This window comes from Vipera berus (assembly GCF_964194415.1).
Source record: "Vipera berus genome assembly, chromosome: 3".
NCBI lineage: Eukaryota > Metazoa > Chordata > Lepidosauria > Squamata > Viperidae > Vipera > Vipera berus.
In genome coordinates, this window is record NC_138204.1 from 43562511 (window position 1) to 43576052 (window position 13542).

Consider the following 13542-nt stretch of genomic DNA (forward strand, 5'->3'; position numbering starts at 1 on the left):
TATTCTCAGGTATTCATGCCAAGCTAATTGGCCTATAATTTTCTGGATCCATTTTCCCCCTTTTTGTACACTGAAACCACATCAGTCTTTTCCAGTCCTAACTATTGCTAATGCTTTGCATAGTCTTCCTTAACTCTGTGTCCTCTAGATTCATTGAGTTATAGTTTCCATAACTGCTAATTAACATTACTATTCTGATTGCAGATTGTGTGGGTTGTTAGTTTAGGTAGCTTATTTTCTAATGAGTGTGTAGACAAATCCTTTAGTACTTTCAAGAACATTCCAGTAATCCACCTGGTCCCTTGTCTTTTGCTCCATCTTGCCATGCTTACTCGTTTTTTTAAAGCCCATTATCTTTTTGCATGTAATGCTCAAAGTATGTGACTATCTGCTTGATGAGGGTCATCCCAGATTTTTTTTTTATTTGATCCAGGATAGCTTGACTGATCTGTCTTGCTAATGGTATTCTCACTGTTGTTGTTAGCTGCGAAGTCGTGTCCGACCCATCGCGACCCTATGGACAAAATTCCTCCAGGCCTTCTTGTCCTCTACCATCTTCTGGAGTCCATTTAAGCTCACGCCTACTGCTTCAGTGACTCCATCCAGCCACCTCATTCTCTGTCGTCCCCTTCTTCTATTGCCCTCGATCTTCCCTAGCATTAGGCTCTTCTCCAGGGAGTCCTTCCTTCTCATTAGGTGGCCAAAGTACTTGAGTTTTAGCTTCAGGATCTGGCCTTCTAACGAGCAGTCAGGATTGATCTCCTCTAGGACTGACCGGTTTGATCGCCTTGCAGTCCAAGGGACTCGCAGGAGTCTTCTCCAGCACCACAGTTCAAAGGCCTCAATTCTTTGGCGCTCAGCCTTTCTTATGGTCCAACTTTCACAGCCATACATTGCAACTGGGAAGACCATAGCCTTGACTATACGCACTTTTGTTGACAGGGTGATGTCTCTGCTTTTTAGTGTGCTGTCTAGATTTGCCATGGCTTTCCTCCCCAGGAGCAAGCGTCTTTTAATTTCTTGGCTACAGTCCCCATCTGCAGTGATCTTGGAGCCCAGGAAAATAAAATCTGTCACTACCTCCATTTCTTCCCCATCTATTTGCCAGGAATTGAGAGGGCCAGATGCCATGATCTTGGTTTTCTTAATGTTAAGTTTCAACCCAAGTTTTGCACTCTCCTTCTTCACCTGCAACAAGAGGCTCTTTAGTTCTTCTTCACTTTCTGCCATTAGAGTGGTATCATCTGCATATCTTAGGTTGTTGATATTTCTTCCGGCAATCTTAATTCCAACTTTTGATTCATCTAGCCCTGCCTTTCTCATGATGTGCTCTGCATATAAGTTAAATAGGCAGGGCGACAGTATACAGCCTTGCCGGACTCCTTTCCCAATTTTGAACCAATCAGTGGTTCCGTGTCCAGTTCTCACTGTTGCTTCTTGACCCGCATATAGGTTTCTCAAGAGACAAATAAGATGGTCTGGTACTCCCATCTCTTTAAGAACTTGCCACAGTTTGTTATGATCCACACAATCAAAGGCTTTAGCATAGTCAATGAAGCAGAAGTAGATGTTTTTCTGGAACTCCCTAGCTTTCTCCATGATCCAGCGTATGTTGGCAATTTGATCTCTAGTTCCTCTGCCTCTTCGAAATCCTGCCTGCACTTCTGGTAGTTCTCGATCCACATACTGCTGAAGTCTAGCTTGTAGGATTTTAAGCATGACTTTACTGGCATGAGAAATGAGTGCAATGGTGCGATAGTTTGAACATTCTTTGGCACTGCCTTTCTTTGGAATTGGAATGTAAACTGATCTTTTCCAATCCTGTGGCCATTGTTGAGTTTTCCAAATTTGCTGGCAAATTGAGTGTAGCACTTTTACTGCATCGTCTTTCTCACTAACCATATCCAAATCTTTAATTTAAAAGTGTCTTTTTTCTCTCCCTCTGTCTTCATTATTCAGTTTTCAATGCTGTACATTATCAATACAGTTACATTATTGGAAACAACATTGCTTTAACAGTTCTGATCTGAAAATAACCTTATTCTTTTTTATTTTGTCATTCCCTTTCTCTTTAGAATTAACCTCTTCTTAACTTCACCATATTTAACTTCTCCATCCTTGTGGAGAAACTAACTAAACTTCTCCATCCTTGTGGAGAAACTAAACTAAACTAAAACTAACCTTGAGTTCTTCAGCCCCAACTTTATTAAGCATGAAAGTTGGCATTACTCTTATATATTGCTCAATCTGCAAAGTTATTGTTCTTGGAATTATTGAGCATTTCTACCATATCAAGGCAGCAAACTTTATGATAGTTACAATCTAACAGCTATGAAAGGACTTATAAACACCATGTAAAGTAAATAAAATAAAATTAAAGTTTGATTTGTTCAGTTCATGAAACATAGTTTTGGTGGGCAATAATTTGTATTAAAACAAGTGTGAGATAATAAAAAACTTATGTAACTCAGAATGTATTAACTAGATTTAACTAAACATGTTAGATAAATAGGACATGTGCAAACTGCTAACCACAAAATATTTTTATCCGTGTTCCAGGTTTCAAAGCCCTACTGAAAGTCTAAAAAAAGCTTCCAGTCAAGATTCAACCTGGCAAATTGGTTTGATCACACCACCTTGAGAAATCATGATGAGAAAGGATGCCTTTGTTTGTGATTGTACAGCTCTGTATTATTGCTTTCTTACTCTCCCCCAAGTTCAGAGTCACCGTTTCAACTGATTACAATAAATTAGGACTGCCCAAAATATAGCCAAAATGATGGATTTTTGTTTGATAATTGCAGTGCTAGTCATCAAGGCTTGTAGTTATTGATAAATTTGGTACAAACAATCTTCAGTTGAATGATAGGTACAAAGTAAAAAATGTTTTCAAAATATATGCCATAGACTGAGACTGGCCCAAAGTCACCCATATAAGCTTTACTGTCTAAGACAAGACTACAACTCACAGTCTCTTGGTTTCAAGCTTTAGCACTAGATCAAACTGGCTCTTGTTACATAAACTCAGATCAAATATTTCTCTTTTCCAAGAGCATATGCAGAGTGCTCAATTCTGACTATGTGCTTCAATACAGGCCTTCCATAACATTTCTAGAGTAATTATGTTTCCCCCCTGGGCAGGCATGACACCTGGTTTGAAATGTTTTAAGATCTAAGACCTGGCTAGATCCAGCATTCCTACAGGTGCTCAGGGGCACCTACAAGAAAGGAGCATCAAAAAAATAATGAAGATGGCAGGTGATATAGCCCTCTTTTAACATGCATTCCATATATATGGGGAAGAAATTCACTTATGCAGTCAGCCCTGCTTTCACTATATTCATGCCCCTTTTTCTCCTTGACCAATATTTGCCACCTCACCAACCAGTCACCACTGGTGAGTTTCCCTTCCCTCTTGCTCCACAACCATGTCAGATTAATGAACAGTAAAGAGTGGAAACACTTAAATTGCAAAAGCCACCAGTCATAAGTTATCCTACGAGCTATCGAGAATGAACAGTTTATTATATATTTTAGATTTTTTTTTTGTTGTTGTTAGCTGCGAAGTCGTGTCCGACCCATCGCGACCCTATGGACAACATTCCTCCAGGCCTTCCTGTCCTCTACCATCTTCTGGAGTCCATTTAAGCTCACGCCTACTGCTTCAGTGACTCCATCCAGCCACCTCATTCTCTGTCGTCCCCTTCTTCTATTGCCCTCGATCTTTCCCAGCATTAGGCTCTTCTCCAGTGAGTCCTTCCTTCTCATTAGGTGGCCAAAGTACTTGAGTTTTAGCTTCAGGATCTGGCCTTCTAAAGAGCAGTCAGGATTGATCTCCTCTAGGACTGACCGGTTTGATCGCCTTGCGGTCCAAGGGACTCGCAGGAGTCTTCTCCAGCACCACAGTTCAAAGGCCTCAATTCTTTGGCGCTCAGCCTTTCTTATGGTCCAACTTTCACTGCCATACGTTGCAACTGGGAAGACCATAGCCTTGACTATACGCACTTTTGTTGACAGGGTGATGTCTCTGCTTTTTAGTGTGCTGTCTAGATTTGCCATGGCTTTCCTCCCCAGGAGCAAGCGTCTTTTAATTTCTTGGCTACAGTCCCCATCTGCAGTGATCTTGGAGCCCAGGAAAATAAAATCTGTCACTACCTCCATTTCTTCCCCATCTATTTGCCAGGAATTGAGAGGGCCAGATGCCATGATCTTGGTTTTCTTAATGTTAAGTTTCAACCCAAGTTTTGCACTCTCCTTCTTCACCTGCAACAAGAGGCTCTTTAGTTCTTCTTCACTTTCTGCCATTAGAGTGGTATCATCTGCGTATCTTAGGTTGTTGATATTTCTTCCGGCAATCTTAATTCCAACTTTTGATTCATCTAGCCCTGCCTTTCTCATGATGTGCTCTGCATATAAGTTAAATAGGCAGGGCGACAGTATACAGCCTTGCCGGACTCCTTTCCCAATTTTGAACCAATCAGTGGTTCCGTTTCCAGTTCTCACTGTTGCTTCTTGACCCGCATATAGGTTTCTCAAGAGACAAATAAGATGGTCTGGTACTCCCATCTCTTTAAGAACTTGCCACAGTTTGTTATGATCCACACAATCAAAGGCTTTAGCATAGTCAATGAAGCAGAAGTAGATGTTTTTCTGGAACTCCCTAGCTTTCTCCATGATCCAGCGTATGTTGGCAATTTGATCTCTAGTTCCTCTGCCTCTTCGAAATCCTGCCTGCACTTCTGGTAGTTCTCGATCCACATACTGCTGAAGTCTAGCTTGTAGGATTTTAAGCATGACTTTACTAGCATGAGAAATGAGTGCAATGGTGCGATAGTTTGAACATTCTTTGGCACTGCCTTTCTTTGGAATTGGAATGTAAACTGATCTTTTCCAATCCTGTGGCCATTGTTGAGTTTTCCAAATTTGCTGGCAAATTGAGTGTAGCACTTTTACTGCATTGTCTTTTAAGATTTTGAATAGCTCAGCTGGAATACTGTCACTTCCACTAGCTTTGTTGTTGCTCAGCTTTTCTAAGGCCCACTTCACTTCACATTCTAGGATGTCTGGCTCGAGGTCAGTGACCACTTCATTGTGATTATCAGGGACGTTAAGCTCATTCTTGTATAGTTCTTCTGTGTAATTTTGCCACCTCTTCTTAATCTCTTCTGCCTCTGTTAGGTCCCTGCCATTTTGGTCCTTTATCATGCCCATTTTTGCATTAAACGTTCCCTTCATTTCTCCAATTTTCTTGAAAAGATCTCTGGTCCTCCCTATTCTATTATTTTCTTCTATTTCTTTGCACTGTTCATTTAAGAAGGCATTCTTATCTCTTCTAGCTATTCTCTGGAATTCTGCATTCAATTGGGTGTATCTTTCTTTTTCTCCCTTGCCTTTCGCTTCCCTCCTTTCCTCAGCTATTTGCAAAGCTTCCTCAGACAGCCATTTTGCTTTCTTGCATTTCTTTTTCTTTGGGATGGTTTTGGTTGCTACCTGTTGTACAATGTCGCGAACCTCTGTCCATAGTTCTTCAGGCACTCTGTCTATCAGATCTAATTCCTTAAATCTATTTGTCACCTCTACTGTATATTCAACAGGGATATGATTTAATTCATACCTGAGTGGCCTAGTGCTTTTCCCTACTTTCTTCAGTTTAAGCCTAAACTTTGCAAGGAGAAGCTCATGGTCTGAGCCACAGTCAGCTCCTGGTCTTGTTTTTACTGACTGTATAGAGCTTCTCCATCTTTGGCTGCAGAGCATATAGTCAATCTGATTTCTGTGTTGACCATCTGGTGATGTCCATGTGTAGAGCCGTCTCTTGGGTTGTTGGAAAAGAGTGTTTGCTATGACCATCGTATTCTCTTGACAGAATTCTATCAGCCTGTGCCCTGCTTCATTTTGCACTCCAAGGCCAAACTTGCCTGTTATTCCAGTTATCTTTTGGCTTCCTACTTTAGCATTCCAATCCCCCATGATGATAAGAACATCATTTTTTGGTGTTAGTTCTATAAGGTGCTGTAGTGCTTCATAGAACTGGTCAATTTCATCCTCTTCAGCACTGGTGGTTGGGGCATAGACCTGGACTACTGTGATATTGAATGGTTTGCCTTGGATTCGAACTGAGATCATTCTGTCATTTTGAGGATTGTATCCCAGTATTGCTTTTCCTACTCTTTTATTGACTATGAAGGCTACTCCATTTCTTCTGAAGGATTCTTGCCCACAGTAGTATACCTGATGGTCATCTGAATTAAATTCACCCATTCCTGTCCATTTTAGTTCGCTGATACCTAAGATGTCGATGTTCAGTCTTGTCATCTCTTGTTTGACCACATCCAGTTTTCCTTGATTCATGGATCTTACATTCCAGGTTCCTATGGAGAAAAAATATTTACAGCATCGGACTTTCCTTTCACCACCAGACATATCCACAGCTGAGCGTCCTTTCGGCTTTGGCCCAGTCGCTTCATTCTTTCTGGCGCTACTAGTACTAGCCCTCTGCTCTTCCCCAGTAGCATATTGGACACCTTCCGACCTGAGGGGCTCATCTTCCAGCGTCATATCGTTTTGCCTTTTGGTACTGTCCATAGGGTTTTCATGGCAAAGATACTGGAGTGGTTTGCCATTTCCTTCTCCAGTGGATCACGTTTTGTCAGAACTCTCTGCTATGACCTGTCCGTCTTGGGTGGCCCTGCACGGCATAGCTCATAGCTTCATTGAATTACGCAAGCCCCTTCGCCACGACAAGGCAGTAATCCATGAAGGGGTAGATTTTTTTATTCCGCCTTTATTATTTTATAATTATGTTGGTGGACATCCCTAATATTCCTTCCATCTCCTATTTTCCCCAGAACAATAACCCTGTGAGGTGAATTGGACTGAGAGACAATGACTGGCCCAAAGTCATCCAGACAGCTTTCATGCCCAAGGCAGGATTAGAACTGTCACTAAGGATCAAAAAAAGGTAATCCAAAAGGAGAAAAGCTGTATTTTGGTCCATAGAAAAAGTTTAGCCATGTTCAAATGTTGTGGATACTAACACATCACAAGGCACTTTTTTCCTGGCAAAATAGTGGATGTATAGTTGGCAAACAAAACAATTCTTAGAAATTGGAGATAGCATTTTCCATTCCTCTTTGCTGCAAGAGAATGTTCCATATCAGTATGCACAACTCATAGAGTCTGTAGGCAAAAGGGGTAAAAATATAATCAGTTTGCATATTGGTAGTAATATTGCAGGAAATCAACTTAAGTGACTGCATATGATAATTCTAATCTTTATGACCTACATTTACAAATACATAAAAGGCTAGAGGAAGCTAGTCACTTGCTTTCAAGCACATTTGATATGAAATCTTAACTGATTTGTGGACATGTGTTAGACTTTTCAGCGTACCACAAGACAAAAGAATTTGCTATCAACAATTTTTCCTCAAAATTCTGTTTGAATATTCCTTAATAATCACGTTTGCTAATATTCACTAAATAATTGTATTACAAATACCTGCTTAAAGACTTAATATTAACATTAGACAAGTGTTTGCTTTATGTTGAATTAGCCAACATCTAGTTGTGCTTTCATTCTAGATTGCATCTACAATAAAGTAATATGAAAAATCTTTTGTATTCAACTGCATGTATTTATTGACATAGATATGTAATGAGAGTGATTTTTGTGACTAAAAAGCAGCAGATAAAATGTCAAAGGATCCAATTTTAATGTTTTTAAATTTAATTATTTATTTTTTTAAAAAATGCATTTTGAATGTAAAGTGACCCATCCCAAAATGTACTGGATGGGTTGAAAATTTACAAATAAGGAGCCTTCCACTCCTCAGACTATTTCACCACTCATTAGACATCAACATTGTCAAAGAAATCAATGTCCAACAAGTTTTTTAAAAGGTGAATATTACTTTGTATAATAACTCTGTGAATCATAACAAATCATAACAAGGTTCAATGTGCTTTAAAATGCCAAATAACCATAGAATCATAGGCAGGATTCTGCAGCCCAAGGCAGAGATTCCTTCTGCCATCTTAGACAATCCATTGATTAACTGTTTTCACTGTCAGGAAATTCTTCATTAGTTCCAGGTTGGAATTCCTTCTGACAAGCTTCCAACCATTGCTATTTGTCCTGTACTCAGGTGCTATGGTGAATAAATCAATTCTTTCTTCCTGTGACAGCCCTTCAAATATTGTCACTCCTAAGCCTTTTCTTTGTTAGGCTCCACGTATCTAGTTCAGTAATGGATAGAACTATATCAAGGAGAGATCCTTAAGGAGAAATTTCCTGACAGAACAATTAGTCAGTGGAATGGTTGGTCTCCAGAAGTTGTGGATGCTCCATCTCTGGAGGTTTTAAATAAGAGATTGGACAGCCATTTGTCCGGAATGGTATAGGGTCTCCTGCTTGAACAGGGAGATTGCTAGAAGATCTTCAAGGTCCCTTCCAATTCTATTATTCTGTTATTTTGTTATTCCTTTAGCTGTTTATTGTATGATTTAGCCTCCAGATCCCTTATCATCTTTGTTGCTCTTCTATGAACTCTTTTTGTATCATGGTGACCAGAACTGGATGCAGTATTCCAAGTATGGCATTGTTAATGCAGTATAGTGTAGAGTGGTTCTATCATCTCCGGTGATCTTAATGCTATCCTTCTATTGATGCAGCCTATAACTTCATTGGCTTTTTTGGCAGCTGCTGCACGCTGCTGATTCATACTTAAGCCAGATCCCTCTCTTAGGCATGACTGTTGAGCTAGATATTGCCTGTTCTGTACCTGTGCATTTGGTTTTTCCTGCCTAAGTGCAGGATCTTATTTTTCTTACCACTGAACTGCATCTCATTGGATAGGGCCCAATGCTCGTCTGTCCTTCTGAATCTTGAGTCTACCTTCCAAAGTATGAGCCATTCCCCCCAGCTTGGTGACAGCTGCAAATTTGACAAGTGCTCCATCAATAAACTTCATTTAAATCACTGGTGAAAATGCTGAAGAGCACTGGGTCCAAGGCAGAACCCTGAGGTACCTGTAAAATCGTAAAATCAAGTCCATTCATGTAGTGACTTGACTTACAACTGCAACAAGTTATGACCAATATTCCAAATTCAATTGTGGTCATAAGCTGAGAACTACCTATACCTATTTTGGATGTTTCTCTTACAGAAAAGTAATTGATATTAAAATGAATAGATGAAGACCTAGAATCCTCAATATGGTGCCCATCATTCCACTCTTGGACATCTTCCTTCCCTTTCTGACCCTCTTGACTTTTTACCTAGGAAGTGGTTATGCCACCACTGTAGCCATACTGTGAAGAGGCCAGCCTACGTTCTCAAAGTTCTAAATGTATCACTGTCCAAACAGATTAGTGACACTTCTGAATTCTATCAAGTATTTCAATTATACATTTTTCATTCCTGATTATTTGGTATTAGTCAGAGGCAATGACAATATTTAATTTTACTTCTTGCTGGCAAAAGCCTCAAGATCACATGTTATCCTAGATTGGAAATCAAAACATAATTTGACCTGAATGAGTCAGCACAATTGCATAAATGAAAATTATGTAACATAATATATAAACAACAATGGAGAAGTTCAGATTTCTCCAGTTACTATTTCTATCTCCTAGTGAAATATTAAAATATCTTCCAGTGCTATTGTTACAATAGCATGAAATGAAGAGGAAGAGGAAGAACTTTCAGTCACAGCCTCAAGCTGTTTGAATTACTCTGCCAGGGTTATTTTAATGTCAAAATGCCTGCACCTTAATCATTTCATAACAGGCACCAATTCAGGAGACAATATCCCAAGTGCCATTTTTCATGATGGGAGAAAATGTGTAAATGTTGAACTTTTATATACTGTATTATACAGCACTGAGATTAGCTATATCCTTTGCAATGTTCTTTAAATTACAATCAACAGTCTACAATTAAAAGACAAATGTAATGTACTTAACTGTCACCCTGAATACAACACTGGATTTTAAATATTGGGCAATGGGCAAAATATCTAAACATAGTAAGAAAATGTTGTTTTGTAAAATTATAAATAGTGAGTATGACAATGGAAGATGGAGGTTTTGAAAAGGTGGGAATTCCCTTCTATCCTCCAATTTAACCCAAGTTCCTCTCTTCTGATTTCAAATGACCTCTCTTGCATGGCTGGGTTTTTTGGAAAGCTAGCACAGAACCTGTCATCTAGTTATCTCATAATAGGTCTTACCTTTTAGCCGTGGCTCAGATAAGCAGATAATCAAAAGAGGGTGATGGGAGTGGGAAAACATGAGGCAGGATGAGCTTGGGTGGGAAATAGGAAGTCAGTTCATTAGTGAAGGTAGGAGAAGAGGCAGACACGAGATAAGGGGGAGGAGAAAGACTATGGTGCACAACTGAAATTCATCTCCACAATTTGTTGAATTTCAGCAATGTCTTAGGTTTGGCTTATAGCATTTCATTTGCAAGATTTGAGGTGCTTACAAATTCATTTATGGGCCAAAGAACAGAAGAAGTTCATTGAAATAAATATATTATTTAATTTCATATTCCAAAACTGACTCAGAGGAGGGCAACCACAACAGCGAGATGATTGGAAACCATCAGTTATGTATATCCTGGAAACAGAAGCAGAGGGAATGGGGAGGGGGAACAATGACAAGTGTAACCGTACAACTGAAGCCCCACTGCTTTCTATATGCAGTGATGTCATGCACATGTACAAAGACACAGGGGTTTGATTGCATCTACCATCTTATCCTTCTCCTCCCACCCCACAGCAGACAATCTGCCTGCAGAATAGAAACTGAGGTAGACACATACTTTTACTGTAGAGAGCCAGCCAAGTGAGAATTCCCGTGTTGGGTCAGCCATGGTGGAGTGCCTGAGAAGAAGTGGGTGTGTTAAGGCAGCCATGTTCAATTGTCCTAGACCCAAGCTACAAAAACCTATATGGTATAAGATTTGGCTATGTGAGGAAGCGTTTCCAGTGGTATCTAGTTTGATACACAGGGTTTGCACACTCCAGATTCCTTCAATTCCACAGTACCATCTGTTGGGATGCCTAAAGCATACTTCTGTTTTGTGGCAATTACCTTTTGGAATGAGATTCACCCTGAAATACATGTGGCTTCCACCTTGATGACATTTCATATGTTCTTAAAAAGCTAACTCTTTTCTCAAGTTCTGACCTAGGGAAGTTGGAGCCCCTTACTGGGCTGTTATATATGTTTTGGAGTTGCTGGCCAAATTTATCATCTTGTTTAATATTTTTTATTTTGTGTGTGTGTGTGTGTGTGTGTGTGTGTTATAAGTACCTAACCTGGAGTCAAGTAGTACCTAACAATAACCTGCAACACAATCAAATACCACCTGCTTGTCCTTGGGAAGGACTCAATAGGTGGATCAAAATGCCAAATGTGGTCCAAACATCAGACTGACTGTGCAACAAACATAAATAATAATAAGCATTTCCTTATAGTTGTCAAACAATAGAGTATGTTACCCTATAAAATGGTGTGCAATTTCTATGCACTGGGATTCTCTAGGCTAGAAGTCAGGAATCTGTGAGCACTAGTCCCACCTTAATCATGAAAGCTAGCTGGGTGTTATCAACCTAAAGGCCTTAAGCATATTGATCTTGAACCAAATGCAAACCAACAGAGTAATCAGAATATCACATTTGTTTCCTCCAGTAAATTCATTAATTACTTTGAAATAGGCAATCCCTACCTGTGCTATTTATGCCTATACACACACACACACACACACACAGGTATGCATGTGGGTATACCATGTGTATGTATGTGGGTATACACAAACACACAGACACCAACTATCTCACAAAGCCTGATATTCAGAAAGGACATCATTTCGACATAAAATTGAATAATTTCCCATTATGTTTCCAAAAACACCTACTTAAGAACTGTATCGCACTTAAATCTCTTAGATGGAGCTCTCTTGCACTTATCACCTCCCACTGATTTACAAAAAAATTCCTTTTCACAATGAGGCCTTCAAAGAAATAGATTCTATTTCACATGTATTACATTATCACTTCAGAGCAAAGTGTAAAAAAAGGGGTGTGTTACTCTTTCCAATACAAGATGGCAAACCGAACTGTTCTGACTCAGAATTCCCCCTCCAGCCAAACCCATTGTGACATACAGAAGCTAAAAAATCAAGATAACAGAAGTATGGCTCTTGTAGACACAACTGAAATCCTAAGTACTTTGTTTAGTATCTTCTGCCCTAGCTGACTTGGCAAATTTTAGGAGGGTTTTTTTTTTAAAAAAAATTGGTAATGGCAAGACAGAATACAAAAAAATAAAAGCAATGGATCACTACTATACAATGAGTATATGGGGGAAAATGTTGGTAGGGAGCACTCAACAGTAGGCTAAATGAGATGACAAAGACCTTATCTTCTAGCAAATTTCTGTTATGTGATTTGATTGACACACTTTAATAACAATTTGTGAACAAAACAGCCTTTCTCCAATAGCAGATATTTTGTATTCTCAATAAACTCTTAAATGTGCTCAGCATCTTAAAAAGTTCACTCACTCTTGCAGTGAACATTGTATATTCATTCTCACTGTAGCTTTGTCTATCTAGAAATGACAAAAATCATGCTGTCTCTTTTTCTTTCTTAAACTTGCATTTTTCCCTTCAGATCTTTAGTTTTATTCTCTCTGATTCCCCAAATAGGAAAACATTTCTTCACCTTCATATTTTGAGGAAAATTTTTGCAAAAGGATATGTCCCATGGAACCATCATTTAGTGAAAAGTCTGTAAAATGTATTCAAAATTCCAAATGTGCTCATCAGTCCCAAATGGTTACAAGATTCCCGCTTGAAGGGTTAAGGGGGGTGGAAACTAGCTATAGTGACATTTAGGTAAGATAGCACTGGGAGACCAGTATGGGATCTCACTCTACAGCAGGGGTGTCAAACTCAATTTCATTGAGGGCCGCATCGGCATCAGCATTGCGGTTGCCCTCAGGGGGCCAGATGGGTATGGTCAGGGTGGGCGTGGCCTACTGGGTGGGTGTGGCTAGAGTGTGTATGGCCTACTGGGTGGGCGTGACCAGCTCTACATTGTTCATATCAAGGGAGCCTGTGGGGGCCTGGGCAGGAGTGGGACAGATCTGAGGGTCTCTGGCAGAAGGAGGGTCTCTGGGCCAGGGCCAAGGCAGTGGGGGCCGTTCCCTCACTGTTTCCAGGATGGCTTCGCGGGCCACATGAAACCACTTCGCGGGCCGGATCCGGCCCCCGGGCCTTGTGTTTGACATGTCTGCTCTAGATTTTGCAAACAAGTAGTTAAAGAGATAAAGAAGACAAGAGCACTATTTCAATATACAGTCATCCATGTATTCTGCAGTCAGAGACTCAATAACCAGTCTGAATAATGCCTAAAGTAATTGCATTTCTTTTATGAAATTGCATTTCATTGAAAAAAAAAATACTGTCTTCCTAGAACAGATAAATATTTTAGCTTCCCTTGGGCAGATTTTTTATTCTAAAATAGAACATAT